We start from the raw sequence: 19,324 nt of genomic DNA, 5'->3' as shown, positions 1-19,324 counted from the left end.
GGGATCTCAGACGCGGGGCCTGCAGGCTGGTGGCTCTGATCTGGTCCAGACCAATTAGGAGAGCAGAAGCTCAGTGAAGCCGCATGGAAGGGCTTGGGTGAGGCAGTTCAGGAAGCTTGCTCAGCGCTCAGGACTCCTCAGGATTAGGAATGACTCTTCCTTCATTCTCCATCCGCCAGCCACCCCAAACTCTGCGCATGTCCCAGAAAGTCTGCACTATCCTGGCCCTTTGCATAAGTTGTTCCTTATTGCTAACATCTCCCTCCCCTCACTTTTTCATCTTTCAGTTCTCAATCCAGGTCACATTCTAAAACAGCCTAATCTGGCTGGGTGGGGCACACCACCTTTGTAGCCCCATGGACCCCTGGATTCCCACCTCCTACAGTAAATCTGTCTGTTTGCTTGTCAGCCTCGCTCCCTGGACAGAGAAGGCCTTGGAGACGTGGTGTGGTGCCATCCAGGGGTAAGAAAGGTACAGAGAAAGGCTCAGAGGCATCACTGGATGAATGTGGAAAGAAGGAAGGAAGGGATTTTGACACAAAAACTCGTATCTCATTCTTCCCAGGCACTATGCTTTTCACATCACTACTCAAATTAGGCTCAGTGAAGTTAGGTGACTTCTCTGAGGTTTCCCAGCAGGTAAAAAGCAGGGCCCAGCTTTAGTGCTGTTATATTGTCCATAGAGACAACATTTGACAATGAAGAGGGCCCTGGACTTGGAGTCCAGAGGCCTGGTTTGAAGTTTGGAGAAACTCCTTCCCTTCCCTGCGCCTCAGTCTCTTTATCTGCATTCAGATACTGTGGTCTGAGTGCCTGCGTGTCTGGGTACAATTCAGGGACGCCTTCAAGGGGAAGGAAGCCAGTGCAGGCTGGGGGTAAGAATTCCAGGATGCGATAGGGGAACTAACTGGCCCCAGACGTTGGGGGAAGGGGGAAGGGGGAAGGAGCGAGGGGAGGGAAGTCAGCCTGGGACTGGGGGTGGCGGCCTGGGGGAGCCCTGCACCTCTAGGTGGGCGCAATTCCTGTCCTTGCCTTTGGTTCTGGACCTTAAGATGTTTTCAGATGCAGCATGCCCAGTTCACCTCTCTGGACCTGAAAGTGCAATTTTATCTCTCTGGATTTGCGTAGAAACAGTTTCCCCATCCCTGTTGCATTTCATCTTCCCAGCCAGGTCTTAGCGCTCAGTTCACATGAGGCCAAATATTTGGACACCAGGAAAGTATTAAGTAATTGGTGGATTCTTTTTCCCTCTTTTCCGCTTACGTTTGTTTGTTTCCTGCAGAGTTGCCTGACACCGGCCAGCCTTGAATCTGGTCCTGTTCTCTCTGGCCCTATTCTCTCTGAAGCTGAGACCCAGGGAGCCAAACCCAGGGTGTGCACGGAAGGATGGGGGGCCAATGAGGCCGTGTTGTACAGACAATGCGTACCCAGAGTCCCTAGGATCTTGAAAGGAAGTGAGAAAATGGAAGCAGGCTCCGCAGAACACCTGAAGAATGTAACTCTTCATGACCTTGAGATAGCAGTTGGTCAAAAGAGCGATTTAATCAGAAAGAACTCAGCCACCTTCGCTACGGACAACACAGGGGCTTAAAAAAGCCCAGGTGTCCCAGACCTACGAGACCTGACTAGGGTCTGTCTCTTTGAGCCTTGGGCAAGTCTTTTTACCTTCTCACATCATTTTTCTCATCATTTGTTATGTGAGTTGTTCCTTTGGGTGCCAGATTTAGCAAACAAAAACATAAGGCACCCCGTTGGATTTGAATGTCAGATAAATGATGAATATTTTTTTTTTAGTATATCCCATGTAACTTTGAGACGTATTTATCCTAAAAATTTGTTTTTTCTTTTCTGAAATTCCAATTTAATGAGGCATCTTATTATTCATTTTGGTAACCCTAGTTGTAACAATAAAGTAAAATGATGTATACACAGTTCACGGTACACCTCGGCCTGTGGAAAGTGATCAGAATCTGGTAAGCATTTTCATTCATGTTACCCCAAGAAGACTAGATACTAAAATTAGCATTAGTTAATTAATATTAATACTAATAACGAAAACTTATCATTTACTATGTTCCAGGCATGCCCTTTACTTACTTCCTGCATTTTTTCATTTTCATCACATCACTCAATTGATAATGCCACTGTTCCCATTTTCCTGCTGAGAATCCCAGACCCAGAAAGGTTAATTTCTGTAGTAGCTGAGACCCAGATTGCTGATAGAGGAGCTCTATTCTGAGTGCCTGGCGATGGCTGCCTCCCTGAATGATCTCACCATCTCTGCAAGTAGAAGCTATTGTTATAGTATTGCTATCATCTCCATATTGAAAATGGGGAAACTGAGGCCCACGGTCACACGGGCTCATCAGTGGCTTTAGGAGGCTTCAAGCCCAGGCAGTAGGCTGCCTGCATCCATCTCTCCCCTAGGCTGTCTTGTCAACCACAAAAACAGATGGAAGCGTGGAACTCAAGGCTACCAGGTTGTGGCAGGTAGCTCATGCAGGCCTGCCATCAGCCCTGTGAGCAAAGGCATTATCTCTCCTACTTCTGATGGAGGCCGAGACTTCCCTCATTACATGCAGAGAGTTCGTGTCAGGACAAAAGTTCATAGAGTCCCAGAGCTGAGTGCTGGAGGGACCTGGGGGCAAATCACAGGGTGGAAGCAGGGCTCAGCAGGTGGAGTCCAGGCACCCACTCCTGCCTCCCAGCAGAGCAGCTCTGACCCCTCCTGGCTGTGTGACCTTGGGCAAGGGACTCGGCCTCTCTGGGCCCGTATCTCCTTATCTGTACTCATGGAATGATAATAGTACTTTCCTCTAAGAGGTCTCTCGTAATCTTTAAATGACTCACTCCATGGAAAGCACTTACCCTAGTGCCTTCTAGCACATAGAAACTGGGAAATAAATGTACAGCTCTGGTCAGTTTTAGGCATCTGTCTTTCTTTTGAGCTCTCTCAGGAGCAGAGCTTGAGGACTCCAGAGCAGGTGGTTCCTTTTGGAGATGAACTTAGGAAGAGTCAGAAGAGAAGTGGGTGAGGATACAGGGAAGAGAAGAAGCCATCTGGAGCTCAGTCCTACTGGGAATGCCGCGTGGCTGTGCAGGACACACGCCAGGGGTGAAGGATTTGGGGAATTTATCCAACTTCCTCACACCTCTGGCCTAACCCACTGCACAGGCCCAGTGCACTCTGAGGGCCGGAGGAAGCACGGGGCAAATGCAGTAGCTCACCGTAGGATTGCTGGGCATGGGACTAGTGAGTGACAAGCGGTATGGACCATGTCTACACTGCAGCCCAGGAAGATGTAATTTACCTGCAGTTAAAAAGTGTCCTGTTCTATTATGATAACAATGACAGCAATAAAACAAACAAAAATGGCATTGACAACAACAGTGATAATTCAGGTTGAAAACCAGGGAGATGATCTAATCCCCACCATGGGACTCTCAGACCAGTGCTCCTCTGCAAAGCTGACAATGGGGTGTTCAGAGAGACACCCGCAGATCTCCCTTTGATCCCAAGAGGATGTGGGGCAGCTGTCTGGGTCCAGGAGCTGGTGCCGCCCAGAGAAGAGGACATTGCCTGTCCTTCAGGCTCGTGCATCTGCAGAGGCTGGGGCGCTAATTGCTGAGGTAGTGGGCCCATAAAGCATGCTGGACGGTCGCTGACTGTGGGCTGAAGGCAAAGCCTGGCAGGAACTAGCACTCAGCTTTGATTTAGCATCAGAGCAAAGGTTTAAAAGATTCCATTGGATTGGGCAAAAATGCTCAGGCTGAGAGGTTAGACCATGAGTGTATCTGTTTAGATAACTACTGAGAGAACCTCCCTAGTATCTGGGGCTTTACCTGGCTTGCTGCACTATGTCCCCCTAGCTACCTAAAAACAGGTATTATTATTTGTATCTCTATTTTTGAGATGAAAAGGCAGAGATACTTTATGGGGGCAAGACATGATTGCAAGAGGGACTTTGCCTAACAATTGCAATCAATGTAACCTGGCTTATTGTACCCTCAATGAATCCCCAACAATAAAGAAAATAAAATAAAATAAAAAAAAAAGAAAAGGCAGAGACAGAGGGGGAAAGCAGCTCACCCAGGGCCACTCAGCAAGGATGAGAACCCAGCCCTGAGTCCAGATCCTCCTCCCCCTAACACAGACTATGGTAATAAAAGTTGTGTGGGGATATGCTGGGTAGCGGTGAAAGTCAGTGATTATTCCCCTGGGCTGCTGGGATCCTTTGTCTTGCCTTATTTCCTTTTTCTCCGGTTTTCTATAGCCTTGTGGCTTTAGTGGAGTGGGACTCAGTTTACTCACCTCTAAAATGGGGACGCACGTAGTACATGCTTCCCCCAGAGTGTTCTTATGATTGATGATGTCAAAGCTTTGGGGTAACTAAGTGATGCTTCCTAAACATGACATCACCTCTAGGGAGTTTATAATTTGCAGGAGATGCTTAGAGGCGGAAATGTGAGCCTTCAGTGATAGGAGTCCAGCTGTCGTGCAGGGCAGATGTGAGCAGCCAGCTGAGCCTGTCTGCGATTTGGATACCCTCTTTATCAACCCCTCCTCAAAGCCTCCTTTTCCCAAGGCTTCTCAGAGGAAATCCCAAGTGGCCATCCAGCATTGCGTCATCCAAATGGGCTGTCACAGTATAGCCTGCAGGTCCTGTACTAGGCATGTTAAAGGCATCAGCCCCTGGAAACTTAACAATAGCTCCTGAGCGAAATCCTTTTAGCTCTGTCATTTTACAGATGGACAAACTGAGGTCAGAAAGGCACAATCCCTTGCACAGGCCACACAGTTGGTAAACACCAGATTGAGTCCAGGACTGCCCTGTCCAGAGACTAAGGGCCCATCCACCCTCAGCTGAGCTAAGAAATACAAATTTCCTCCTGCAAATGCCCAGGGAAGCTACTGAAGGTAGGCATGTTGTCCTGGGCAGGTGGTAATCTCAAGGTCCTGCCCGGCCACAGTTAGTCAGCTAGAGTGGATATTTCTAAAGTCTACAGACTCCATACTCCCCCAAACCCCTAGTCTAGCCAGGCCCTTCCAAAATCATCCTTCGGAACTTTTGAGACTCAAGAAGTCAGCTGTACCTTAAAAAATAATCATAATAGTAATAGAAAAGAAAAGAAAGCAAAAGAACAAAAATGGAATGACTTCACCCTGGACACTGGGCCACGTTAGCTCATGGCTCAGTTTTCTGGGTCAGGGACGGGGATGGGGTGGGGGAGTGCGTGATAGTCTTAAGCAAGGCATTTGGCGGTGGAGAAACTCTAGTTCCTAAAGATTATTATTTTAACAAACCCAGCTTTGACGTGTCCAAAGGCAGCGGGAGGCTCTGAAGGGTTTTCCAAGAAAGCGTGTGTTTCTTGGGGTTATTATTTCAGACTCAGGTTCTCAGGGAGGGGGACTGTTTTGCTCAACTTGTGTTTCTGGAAAAACAGGCACTTGGAAAGAGTTGGCCGAGGCAGGCAGGATGTGGAATGGAGAGCTGTCAGGCTTGGAAGAGGAGGGGGCTGGGGCTGTGGGAAGGGAGGGCTAGCACCCTGTGCTGGGTCTCTCCTTGAGCTGGGCCTTGGGGGCTGGGCCCCCATCCAGAGGAGCAGGCTGCTTGAAGGTGGAACTGATTGCAGTCTCTCCATGGCCTTACCCTTGAAGGACAAGCTTTGCCTCTCTCAGCCTTTCCCCTGTGGAGAAAGGGGAGATAGCGCAGGAGAGCAGACAGACCCAAGCCATCATCTTGGTCAGCCTTATGAGGCATGAGCAGAAGGTGGGCTCTCGCAGGGTGCCACCCAGACATCGCTGATCCACAGTGTGCCTCAGTTTCCCCTCTGGGATTGAGAGTATTGAAAGTATACGTGTTTTGGCACGGCACTTGTAGTACAGTGGTTATGGAGCCAACCACATACACTGAGGCTGGCAGGTTCGAATCCCTCCCCGGCCTGCTAAAGCAACAATGACAACTGCAACAAAAAATAGCCAGGCATCATGGCGGGTGCCTGTAGTCCCAGATACTGGGAGGCTGAGGCAAGAGAATCGCTTAAGCCCAAGAGCTGGAGGTTGCTGTGAGCTGTGACGCCACAGCACTCTACTGAGGGCTACATAGTGAGACATTGTCTCAAAAAAAAAAAAGAGAGTATATGTGTGGCCTGCTGGTCCCTCCTACCTCACCCCATAGCACTCTCTTCTACACAGCACTGGGCTCCAACCTCAGGAGACTTCCCTTAGACCCTGGAAGGCCCATGGTCCTCGGGGTCAGCCTCCTGCCGGGAACCCTTCTCTTTGCTCCCAACCTGCCTCCTGTCTCTTCTTTTGGGCACCACTTACATATCACCTCCTTGGGGGAGCCATGTTTCATCCACAAACTAAGTCAAGGGCCTCTGTTAGATGTTCTTCTCACATTCTGGCATTCTGTGTTTCTTCAGAGCACATCTCACAATATCATTCTATAATTAGGGGTCCAGTCTCTGGATTCTCCTCCTTCTTGCTCACTTGGGTTTTCCCGGCCCCTGGCCTGACACACAATAGGTCCTCCGTGGGCAGATGGGAACATCTCTCAAGTGAGGCTCACAGCACCGGGTGTCTTGGCCCAAGGGCATGGGCAGAGCTCAGGTTTGGTCTTCCAGACCCCACGGAGCCAGGTAGGTAGCTAGCACACCACTCGACAGACGGAGATGCCTTGCTCCACTCCTCCTTCTCAAGATAATGTGGAAAGCTGCACTCTAGGGATAAACATACCCTACCACCTTCATTATTTGGTGGTGACCAGTCAATTAAAGCCATTCGCTTCAAAAGGAAGTTCTTTATTTGGTCAGTGTAGACCACTCTTTCCATCCCAAGAATTCCCTTCTTCTCCAAGGTTCCTCCATTTCCTCTTGTCCCTGGCTTCTTCTAGTCTTCTCCTGGATCCACGGATCCACGGGGCAGAGACTCCTCCAGCAAACTCCCCGCAGGGCCCCACGGGGACACCACTGTGTCTTTTCACTTCTCCCCTGCTCCTGGAGCCATTGCCTCCTTCTGGGGACCTACAGCTCTTTCAGACCCAGAGGTGAGTCATTGAGGAGGCGTCACGTGTCTCGGTAAAAGTCAAGTGTCTCCTGCTTTGGAGCCCTGTTCCCTGGACTTTGCTTTATGGGGTTTGGCTGTCTGAGACTGCCGACGATTTCATCCATCAACTCAGGATCGTTCCAACACTAATGCTGAATTTATAGAAGTGGTTAAACAAAGTGTTGACAATAGGGACGGCGTGTTTCTGATTAACACGGCGATTCCAAGGGAAACTGCCAACTGTGGGGAAGTCAGTAAAACACAGCAGTGATTTCCCAGGCTCGGTAAGTTGGAGATTTGACATCACAGGATTAACAGATGTTGCGCAAGGAACTTGCAAAGCATTTGGAGGCGTCGCTTGACAGAGAAGCACAGGCTCATATACAAACCAGAGCCGTTCCTTTCTTTCTTTTTCTTTTTTTTTTTTTTCCTTGAGAGATTAAATCTGAATTCTCCGTCAACCTTAAGGGTTTCCATCAGGAAATGTTGTCAGCTGCAGCAATGCTCCCAGAATCCCATCCTCGCCTTGCTTTCTTTCTGAAGCAACACTGGCTCACATTTATCACGTACATCCCGGGTACCAGATACCTTATAGAATCATCTCATGTCATCTACGGGGTGAGGTGGAGACTGCTATTATATTGCAAAAAATAACTTTTTAGTTTGAAACAGTTGAAGATTCACAAGAAGTTGAAAAATTAGCACTGAGAGTTCTCGGGTACACGTCCATGGATGATAATATCTCACACAGTCACAGTACATTGTCAAAGCCGGGAAATTGACTTTGGTACAATGCCACACACCTTGTGCAGATTTTATCAGTTTGTACATACACTCTTACTTAAAAAAAAAAAAAAAATTCCTTGACATTTTAGGACATGTTTGGATTAAGGCAACCAACATCACACCAGGATATAGTTTTTTTTTTTTTTTTTTTTGCAGTTTCTGGCTGGGGCTGGGTCTGAACCTGCCACCTCCAGCATATGGGGCCTGCACCCTACTCCTTTGAGCCACAGGCACGGCCCTGGAATTTTTCTATCCCGACGATGGAATTCCCTTGGGTTACACTGTAATAGTCTCACTTTCCCGTCAAGCCTAACTTCTAGAAACCACTGCTCTGTATCATATAATTTCATCACTTTAAGAATGTTATTTAAATGGAATCGTATAGCATGCTCTGTCCACGTGGTCGCAGTTCTTTCTTCTTGTTACTGATTAGTATTCCACGGTCCGCGTGGATGTACCACAGTTTATCTAGTCACCTGCTGAAGGGCATCCAGTTGTTTCCAGTTTGGAACTACTGAAAATCAAGTGTAATAAACACGTGTACACAGGTTTTTCTGTAATTCTCGATCTTATTATTTAGCAGATGAGGTAAGTGAGGGAAGGGAGGTGAAGTGACTTGCCCAAGGTCATGCAGCCAACCATTCAAATGAAGATTTGAACCCAGGCAGTCACCCCAGGGACTGCACAGTTAAGTATCTGCAAGACAGGAAATCTTGTAGTTAAAAACAATGAGCCTCAAGAAATGAATTAACATGCCAGGAAGATGCACTGTGTTTACCAGTGATTTTGTGTTCCCACCAGAGTACGCCACATGTCCCTTATAAGAACCGTCTGATTAAGTCTAGCCCTTGGCTTGGTGGGCAAGGAGCTTCCCCAAACAGCCTCTGCTGCCCACCGGTCCTCACTGCCGGCCACCCCTTCTCTGGCTGATGAGAGAGCTGTTTTCCCTCAAACAGCCTCTGATAGTCTAGTGATCTTGGTTATGCTCACACCATCCCTGTGCTGGGAGCTCCACTCTCTCCGCGTCCACCATGCTGACTTCTGGCAATAGCACCTCCTCGGAGAGGCCAGCTCATCCTCCCCCAACCCTGCTCCACAGTCCTCGGCTCCATGAATATTTACCTGTTTCCATAAACATGCGTCCATTCATTGGGCAAAGCTTCTGGAGGATCAAGGATATGCTGAGCTGAAGCCCAAGAAGCAGAAATAAATAACCCGTAGCCTCTGAGCCCAGCCTTCAACACCCCAGACTGCAGAGGTAGAAAGCTATAGAGAGATGCATGGAGAAAGTGGATTGGAAAAGTCCTCCGTGAGGGTCCTGGATGGGCTCCTGTCCTGGACTCGTTTCCTGCTCAGAGAGAAATGATGAGGCAGACATATTCTATCCCTGGCGGAGGCTTCTGAAGTGAGGAGCTGGGGCCACGAGGCTCAAGACCCCAGAGTCACCGGGAGCCAGTGCCCCATGTCAGGTGGCTGCACGGGAGTCCAGGTGCTTCTCAGCATCTGCTGTGCGCACATCACAGCCCCCAGCGAGGACTTGGAGCAAGGGGAGTGAGAGAACAGAGGGCCCACAGGGAGGAACTGACCTTAAATGTGGCGGCTTCTCTCCTGCCTTAGACTCATAAACAGACCAGGCAGCCCCCACACCCACCTGCAGCCCATCTTCCTCCAAGGGCCTTTCACGCTTGTTCTGTGTTTGATTTCCTTTCTCCAGTGGCCTCCTGCTCCCCATAAAACTCAATCTCCTTTTGTTTTCAATTCAATTAAGGGCCAGTAATTCCACCTGCAAGGCCACACATCCAAAGCACAGTCAATAACCAACCAGGCTGCTTCAGCCCAAGGCAGGTCCACTGGAGAGGGAGGAACTGGGAAAGGCCTCTGGGGTTCCCGCCCAAGTGAGTACAGAATGGGGCCTGGGGCCAGGGTGAGAGATAGCACCAACTTCTAGACTTGACCACGGCACTTACTCACTATGTGACCTTGGCCAACAGTGGCCCTCTCTGAGCCTCGGTTTTCCCCATGTGTATAATGGGACCAAGAAATAGTCTCGTAAGTTTTTAGCCTTGTTCTTTCACTCACCTAAACTTTCTGGTTGTTGTTTCAATACTAATTTAGTGAAAGATTAAAAATATGCCACGCCCAGGAAGCCTGTCAAGATTTGTCCTCTAAGGTGTTTGTACAAGTGTGCAAAAACATTGGTTTAAAAATGTCTGTCACTAAGAGAGGTTGATTAAGTAAACTGCACTACTGCGGCACCTCAGCTGTCACTTCTGCACATGAATGGGAGCAGGTCCACGTGCGCTTCCATGAAAAAGTGACCAAAATATAATCTTAAGAGAAAGTTGCAGAAATTATATATATTATTTTATATATAAAGAAACATATTTCTTTAATTAAGAAACCAACCAATATTACAAACAGATTACAAATCAAAACAGAAACAAAAATCATACTTGCGCCTGAGGTCTAAAGTACACCCCACTTGTAAATAATGAGATTTGGAGTGGGCAGTTTGGGCATTTTCAAATTTTCCAATGAGCATAAATTACTTTTACAATTAAAACACATATAAACCTATAAAATGAATACCTGCTTGTGGTTGAGAATCCGAGACATGCATTAAGGTATTAAAAAAAAAAAAAAAGGAGAAGAATATTTAATTCCCACAATTCAGTGATAACTACCGTTGACATCTTTAAGTATTTCCTAGTGGTCTTTTTCCTTATTCACGAACACATATATTTTTATAATAAAGTTGGAATTATGCTTCATGCAAAAATTTGGTAGCCTGCTCTTTCATTTAACGTATTCACATAAAGATTTTCCCAGGTCATTAATGTTCACCTGGAAATCATGCCAGAAGGTCCCTGTGATGGTTTGGCCACCTGCACTTTCTCTAATCCTCTGAGTGTTAGAATTATCCATTTCAACTGTTCTGATTCACTGGCCACTCCCACAGGGCAGGGACGCAGCTCTCCTGGTCCCTGACTTATCAGCAGGATCTTGCTCAGTGTTTTTGTATAGTAAAGAGACAGTATATATTTGCTACATAAATGAATTAAACAAAAGAGAGACTAAATGAATGCAAATATTTCTAAGTAAGTGCAAACTAATGGCCCATGTGAAAACACTTTTCCTTTGTCAAGGTCAGAAAACATAGTGGTAAGCCTCCTGGAATGACACGTCTGGAGGTAGGCTGGGCTCTGCGTCCTCTCCTTTAAAACCTCTCATTTCTCTGCTGGTGTTCTGAGTCACTCCAGGGTGGGAAATCAGGCCTTCACCACTGAGCATGGCTTTGAACACAGCCAAAACAAATTGCTGCCCTGGTCCCTGGAGGGGAGTGTCATTTCATCCACATAAGTGGCTTTTGATTGAAGCCGGGGAGTCACACCGCTTGGGAAAGACAGTGTTTTCCAAGATAGCCTGTTGTGCAGACAGAGCCCTCAGAAGCCTCCCAGGGTGAGTTCTGAGGTGAGACCCATCCTCCCAGCCCACATTCCCTGACTCCCATGGTCGAGCTGATCACAGCCAATTTAAGAAAAGCCTTGGTGTCAGACATGTTTTATGTCTTAGGTAAAAAGCTTCAGCTTAACAGGACTGTGTTCAGATCCCACGTTACCACTTCCCATGTGACTTTTGGGCCCTGAGAGCCTTGGTTTCTTATCCTTAAGATCGGGATAATAACAGAAATCATCTCTCAGGTCCTCGTGAGGATTAAATGAGATAAAGTGCATGAAACACGTAGCACAAGGGCTGGCACACAGATGGGACATGATCCAAGGTGGCTGATCTTTGAGCCTATCTAGGGACTTTAGGCTCAAACGTGAGCCCCTCCTTGAAGTGAGGACAACTCCATTTCATCAAGCTTGCTTGTGACCACGGCTTCTGTCTTTGTAGAAGTGTAGTGAGTCCTTTAGAAGCCCCTGTGGCTCTGCCCTGACCTTGGACTTAGAAACCTCTTCTCTGATGATTTCAAGGGAAACACAGAGCACCCACCACCACATGTCTAAATGGCAGGTAGTTGGATTCATGATGGGTGACAAACCCAGGACCCCAAAGTTTCTCAAATGATCAGAGTATCTGGCAAGGGAAAATTATGAAAATCCTAGCATTGGGTCTGGAAACTCAACTTTATGAATCACAATAACTATAACCAACAGTTCACAAGACCTTTGCATGCACATTTTATTTAATCTGCACAACGTCTCTCTGAGCAAGTTCAGTTATCATCCCCACTTACAGAGGAGAAAATTGAGATTTGGTTCCCATGCCCAAAACTTCCCGGCTGGTAGACCACTGAGCAGAAAGTCCAAAGCAAGAAAATTTGTCTTCAGGCCACGCTTAGCCAGGGCGCCACATTGAATGACAAAGCTGTCATGTGACTCAAGGCTGGTCTGGGAATAGTACGCTAGTCCATAATGTCACTGAAGATCTGAGTGTGGCCAACAGGCTGCCTTTCTCAGTCATTAGCACATTCATTCATGCAATAAGGATTAGCTCAGAAGGTACAGGTTCGAGGAGCAGTGGATTTAGGGCAAACCAGCCAGAGACACTCCCTGCCTTGAAGGGGCTCACAGTCTAGCAGGAGAGGCCGATAGTAAATAAATGAGTTCCAGGTACGGTAAAGAGATATCATGGGGGACTTAGCCTTCATGCAGAATTCCCTGGGCTCTCTGTGTAGGGGAATCCACTGCTGCTTTGGAATGAAATAATATGTACAAATAGCTTGGCGTCATGCCTGGCACATAGCAAATGCCCTAGGTTAGCTACAGTAATACCAAAAAAATTTCACCAGTTGGACTCACGTCATGGACATTTTAGATCCAGAAGGGCAGCTTTGCTCTTACTCCTGTTGACCTTTCCCTCATTAGACTGAGCACATAGCTCTGTGCACTCCAATACAAAGACCCTCTCCCCTTTCCTTGCGGATTTGCTGGGAGAGATCTGTTTTGTCTCCAATTCCTCATGATTCCACTGGCCCAAGACTCGTCTACTTCCCAGCTTGTTGAAGGGCTCAGCCCCAGCCTCTGACTTTTATCTGTACTCAAGCACCAGCTATCCGGAGACTTTGCTTCGATTCATCCAAATGTGGCCCTTTCCCCAGATATGAGGAACCTGGAAATGCTTATTTGCAGCAAAAGTTTAAAATAAATATCCCCTTAACTTAAACTGGGTTAACACTAACATGACCCCTCAGTACCTCCTGTGTGAACATAGTTTACCTGGTTGCTTTTAACTGCAGGCAGCCTTTATGGCAGCTAACATCATGGGCCCATTGCACAGATGCAGAGACTGGGGCCTGAGATCAGAAGAGCCCCAGGGGCAGCCGAAGTCCTAGCCTGATGGGTGATGGGTTCACTCTTGGTCCCAGCAGGCCCATCTACCCTGAGGTGGAAATCTCATCGGCCAGCGTTTCCTTCCCAGCCCTGCCAGTACTTGTAAGGGACAGTATAAAAAAAGTCTCTCATAAAGGTGTTTCAGAGTTTCTGCTTTCCGGCCTCACTCCAGGCCAGGAAACGCTGAGAAGACAAATGCTGCTGGGCCTTGTGTTGGGTGGGAAAGATTTTTAGAACTCAAGAAAGCATTTCTTTTATGTCTCACTCTCCCTTCAAGCCAAACCCTGTACCCTACCCCACCCCCAGCTTGATCGTCTCACCTGCTAATGAGAATTCCTGATTCTCCACTTAGGTCCAGCGGGTGAGAGTGAGGGGAGGAGTCCAGGCTGCAGGTCTTGATCCAGAATTTCCTAAACTCAAGTAATGTTGGGGGGTCCCTTTTAAGGAGCAAAAATAAAAAGGACCCCTAACATTCACTTAAATCCATTTATTTTAAAACATGCTTTGAATTTGTACAAATATAAATCAGCACATTAACGCTTTATATGTTATTTTTGTAGAATTATCCACAAAACTACAGAACTATAAAATTTAAATGATCAACATTAATTTAACATGACCGAGAATAGATTCTGTTTGTTTGAATCTAAACCATCCATGTCAGGTTTAACATAGAAAGATGGCATTCCAGATCTGCTTCTATATGAAAACTTCGTATCAGAAATGGCAAATTATAAAAGAGATCCAGAAGGACAGTGATATACGTAAATTGAGATTTTATTTTTCTTTTGTGTCAAATGAAATACCTATAGTCTGGGGCTGCCTAGTTCAAGGTGCCTCATGGGCACAATTTGGCTTCTGTGGCTCCGGATTTTGCATCTATATTCCATGCAAGAAGAAAACAGAAAGGGGGAAACCTGAAGCATGCCTACCAGCTACATCTATCCTTTTTAAAGAACCTTCTCAGAAATCCCAGCTAACAACCTATGTTTCTGTTGCTCTGGCAACTCGATATCTAAGGGAAGAGGAGAATAAAATGTTTTAGATGGGCATATCAGCACCTCAAATAAAACAAGGGATCTTACTTGAAAGAAAGGGGGAATAAACTTTGGGTAGGAGAGTAGCAGTGGTTTCCACTCTCGCTGTTTTCTAAGTTGTATAATTCTAAGCAGATAATGCCTTTAGAGACAGGGATAGTGTCCAAAATAGTATGTGCAATGGAAATACTTTGCTTGTTAGCTCAGGATAATTAGGCGTCAGTTAAATCTGATTTAACTTAATCTGATGCTCTTAATGATGCATAACTTAAGTACACCAGAAGGTGGTCTGCTTTGCATGAACCAGATTTTTGAAATCACCATTAACTGAGCATCTATTACAATTACTGCCAGCATCAGGAACAGAGAAAGGTCTTCTCTGCATACTTCCTACGGCCCTCTTGGCAGTGAATGACAGCACATTGGCTGGGAATGTGTCCACTCATTTGTGAGTCTGCTACTGATGTCTTGGGGCTGACCTCAAGTCCCCTGAGGCCACCATGCTTTTGTCTGCACCATGACGAGGCTTCTCCTTCACTGCATCTTACTTTTAGAATGCCGGTAAAATCTTCATTGGAAGCACACTGTGAGGGCATTTGGATTTTACTCAGAAAGCTCACAACTGTGAAAGCAAATATCAACTCAGGCACTGCAGTCCTTGCTTATAGATTGTCCAGGTTATAAGGCAATCACCTTTTCCAGATTACAATAAAGAAAACAAAAGTGGGTGGCACCTGTGGCTCAAAGGAGTAGGGCACCAGCCCCATATGCCCCCCAAAAAACAAACAAACAAACAAACAAAATTATCCAAAAAGAAAACAAAAGCAAGCAGAGAAGTGGATACTTTGGGAGTATATCTGAGGTTCTACGTTTGAAAATGATGGCTTCTGTCATCAGGCAGATGGTTTTAAGAGGGTCTTTGTGCCCAGGATCCTGTATGTTTCCCTCACTGAAGCCCTGGAAACTTGTTTGAGCAGTGAAAAGCCTGTATCTCACAGAGGGCAAGCCACTTGGTGAAGGTTACATAGTCCATAAAGGTTGGAGCTGAGACTCAACCCTGCTCTGGCTTGGAGCTGTGTAGGGCTGGGCTCTGAAACCTGCAATATTGCGCCAGAGATGTGAGGCCCCGTAAGTGGCACCACTATACCTGTGCCCCCCACAAAGGAGATACCCTAGGCTCCAAAGACCTGAAACCATCAGATAGGGTCTTCTGGATGATCCAGATCAAACCACCCATTATACAGATGGGAAAAGTGAGTCATTAGTAGGTGAGAAGCCATCAAGGTGGGAATGCAGCACCAAAGAGGGGGATGCTTCTGAAGGCCAAGACAATGGCAGAAACACAGCGAAGTTTCAGGGCACGAAGGGTAACAGAACAAAATCCTACGCAAGAGTTCGCTGCTCTGATGATGACAGTGACGATAAGGACGATTGTTACTGTTGTCATCATTATTAGCAGCTCATGCCCAATAGGCATGTTCTTATCATGCTTACATTATTCACCAGACTTACTACACAGTGCCTGGCGCTATCATTATTCACCACACACTCTGGTTCCTAGAAGTGCTCCATCAGTAAGTTGAATGAGTGAATGAATGAATGAATGAGTCCATCAGAGTTATCAGAGCCCCTAGTCTGACCCCCTTGGCCAGGCCACCTCCCCACACCAGGTCCTTGACCCATGTTATGAAGGCGCCTTTCATATCACCAGCATGAACCAGACTCTAATCCACTGTTCTTTGGTTTAAGAGTCATTACAAAGTGCTTAATTAAGTAAGCCTCGCTTAATCACCAAATGTTTGCATGGGAAACGAGTTCCTGGGAAGCAGGGTACTTGACATGTTCTATACAGAAATAATCACACCAAGGAGGAGGGGAGGACAGCGGGCCAGGACTCAGAGCCCGGCATTTCATCTGAGGACCTCGCCCATTTATCCACTGAAGGGGAATTAAAAGGTTTTTGCTAAGAGCAATTCTAGAACTCCCACATTCCTGCTGCATGAATCACAGGAGGGGGTGGCCGTCTGGGCTTCCAAAGGCTGGGAGCAAGGGGAGAGGTGGGAATGCGAGGGGCAGGCGGGTTGGGGTCTTGCACAGGGAGTGCGAGTAGGGGAGTCTGCCTCCCCACAGCCTCTCCTGGGCTCTGCCTTGTGGCCTGTGTTTTTAAGCTCTTCCTTAGATAGGTCTTGATTGCCCTCTCTCTTATTTCAGGAGGAGGTTTGCAAATTGTAAATTAATTTGCAGATTACATTGGTGGTGGTGGTGGAGGGGTGTGTGGGTGTGTGGGTAGGCTATCATTTAATTTCCTCCTGCATATCTTCCTAATCCAGGGCTTCCCACAGAGCACAGGATTAGTTGGTACAAGGATGAACTTAACTTCTCTTATCTCAATGGCTAGATGTCTCTTTTCACATGTATTAGAGAGAAAAATATATACGTGTAGGAAACCAGCACCTCATCCTCTGATTTCACAGGTATTATCAAATCAAAGTTGATGTCAAGGAAAAATTAACTCTTTGACGGTCGAATAAGGATGTGACCCAAAGTAGAAAGAAGGGACACAACAGAACTGAGGTTTGGGAAACTCTGCCCTCTTGACATCTCCCATTTTACTTGTGCTGGCTGGACCTCGAGTCCCTGGGCTGCCAAGGGCGCTCATTGTGCCCATTTTACAGATTATAAACTGAGGTCCAAGAGACACAGAACAGCCTCTCACCTTTTTTCTGGGAAGGTGATGGCAGCATTGTACTATCAGAAAAAAATTGTTAAAGATCTTGATATGGGAAAAAAAATTGAAAAGGTTGCTGACTGTTCTGTCTAGCACACCCCTCCAAGTTATCTGTGTCTCTCCCTTACCTTGGAGCTATTGTATAACTCTCTTAAATTAAAAAAAAACAACCTGATAGTAATACAAATGATTCATGCCATAGAAATGCAAAGAAATTTGTCCCGTGGAATGCAATTGATTATTGCCCTGAAGATACTGACCAGTGTTGTATCTACTTGTAAACTAATCCCTGCTTCCATTTGCCTGTATGTGTATGTGTGTGGTATGAATTCTTCTTTGAACCTGTTGTACTATTTGGGGGTTCCCTTATTCATTAATTCATTAAATAAAGTCTTTGACATGTGTTCATTTGGTAACTCCGGGAGATTCGTGATTTTATCTTTATTTAAAAATTGTCCTATATAAAATATCCACCCAGTGGGCTGGGTGCAGTAGCTCACTCCTGTAATCCTAACACTCTGGGACACTGAAGCGGGTGGATTGCTTGAGCTCAGGAGTTTGAGACTAGCCTGAGCAAGAGCAAGACCCTGTCTGTAAAAATAGCCAGGCATTGTGGCAGGCATCTGTAGTCCCAGCTACTTTTTTGCTGAGGCAAAAGAATCACTTAAGCTCAAGAGTTTGAGGTTGCTGTGAGCTATGATACTACAGCACTCTACTCATGGTAACAAAGTGAGATTCTGTCTCAAAAAAAAAAAAAAGTCCGCCCAATCAGGAAAGGTCAAATTAAATAACCAATGTGAGATGGAACAAGCAGAAGAGGGAACGTGTTTGGATAATATCTGGAATCTAAACGGCGGGTTTGTATTTATGTGCTTCTCTTTCTGTCAAGCAGGTTGCTGGTTCATCACCATCATTTGGGGGTGGGTACAGGCAATGCAGAAATCTGACAAGGATTCCTGGTTTCCTGGTATTTTAAAACTAACCTCACACCCCCACTCTCAGGGTCCGGGTTGGGACTGGGCTTTCAGAATATCTGTCTCATGTTATGTTTTCCTGTAGCTCAACGAAAAGGGGGCTGGAAATAGAAATTAAATTGATTTACAGAAAATAAATAGCTGTGGTATCTCACAGACTCCTGAGCTGGTGGGCAGGACTCAAGCCTGTCATAGGGCTGCAGGGGTAGCCTCGATTTGCTGACAGCTTCCTACCCAGTGTCTTATTTATACCTGGCACTACCATGAGGTCTTTTACAATAGAGAGAAGCGGGGATCAGAGAGAGGAGATAACTCTCCAAATCTACTCAGCAAGTAAGAAGGGCACCAGGCTGAGCCCAGAGTCAAGGTGCCAAATCACAACTGCTAGGGTTCCCCAAGTCAGCAGCCTCAGCCTCCCTCCGGGGAACCTGTTGAAATGCAGATGCCTGGCCCCTGCTGCCCTGAGTCTTACTCAAGAACTTGAGGTGGGGCCTAGGACTCTGCATTTAACAAACAACCAACTGGCACTGATGCATAAGGTAGACTCCACTCTGATGAGTGGAGTCATCAGACTCCACTCTGATGAGTTAATTCCAACTCATGAAGGAAAGAAAAAATGCTAGGTAAGACAAGGTTTTAGAACAGACATTGTTAACAACATTTTGAGGGAAAAGAAGTATCCAGCTGGGTCCCAGAGGGCCCAGGAGGCAAGCTGATGGCATCAGGACCACCCAATAATCAGGCCTGGGGCTACCTGGAATGAATCAAGAATGTTTTCAATTCTCAACGTTGGAAGATAGAGAAACTGAGGCCCAGATAGGGGGAAGAGACTTGCTTAAGGTCTCACAGCTGGAAATAAGCCAAGCAAAAACTAACATTCGAGACTGCTAGACCTTGGGCTGCTCTCTCTTGCTCACCCACTGCCCACTGATGCATTTCACTGGCTCATTTGTTCACTGACTCAGAGAGCAAGCACTAGGCTCCACCATGTGTTGGGCATAGTTGTTTACTGAAAAAGCATTTATTGAGAAGCTTCTATGAGGCAGGAGTTGGGTGCTTGGACTATAAGGAGCTCACTGCCTAGAGAGGGAAATACATGTATAAAATAAAAAAATTCATGCAAACAAAGAAACACTCCTCTACAATCAATAACTCACTCTGAACACGCATCTCTTATTCGAGTCTCACATCCACCAATTTTATCGGCATAAAAGATGTTTAACCATCAGAGAAAAGCAAATCAAAACCACTTTGAGACGTCATCTAACTCCAGTAAGACTAGCCCACATCACAAAATCCCCAAACTACAGATGTTGGCGTGGATGCAGAGAGAAGGGAACGCTTCTACACTGGTGGTGGGAACGCGAGCTAATATGATCTTTTTGGAAACAAGTTTGGAGAACATTCAAGGAACT

Source organism: Nycticebus coucang, chromosome 4 (assembly GCF_027406575.1).
Source record: "Nycticebus coucang isolate mNycCou1 chromosome 4, mNycCou1.pri, whole genome shotgun sequence".
Lineage (NCBI taxonomy): Eukaryota > Metazoa > Chordata > Mammalia > Primates > Lorisidae > Nycticebus > Nycticebus coucang.
This window is presented reverse-complemented; position numbering follows the sequence as displayed.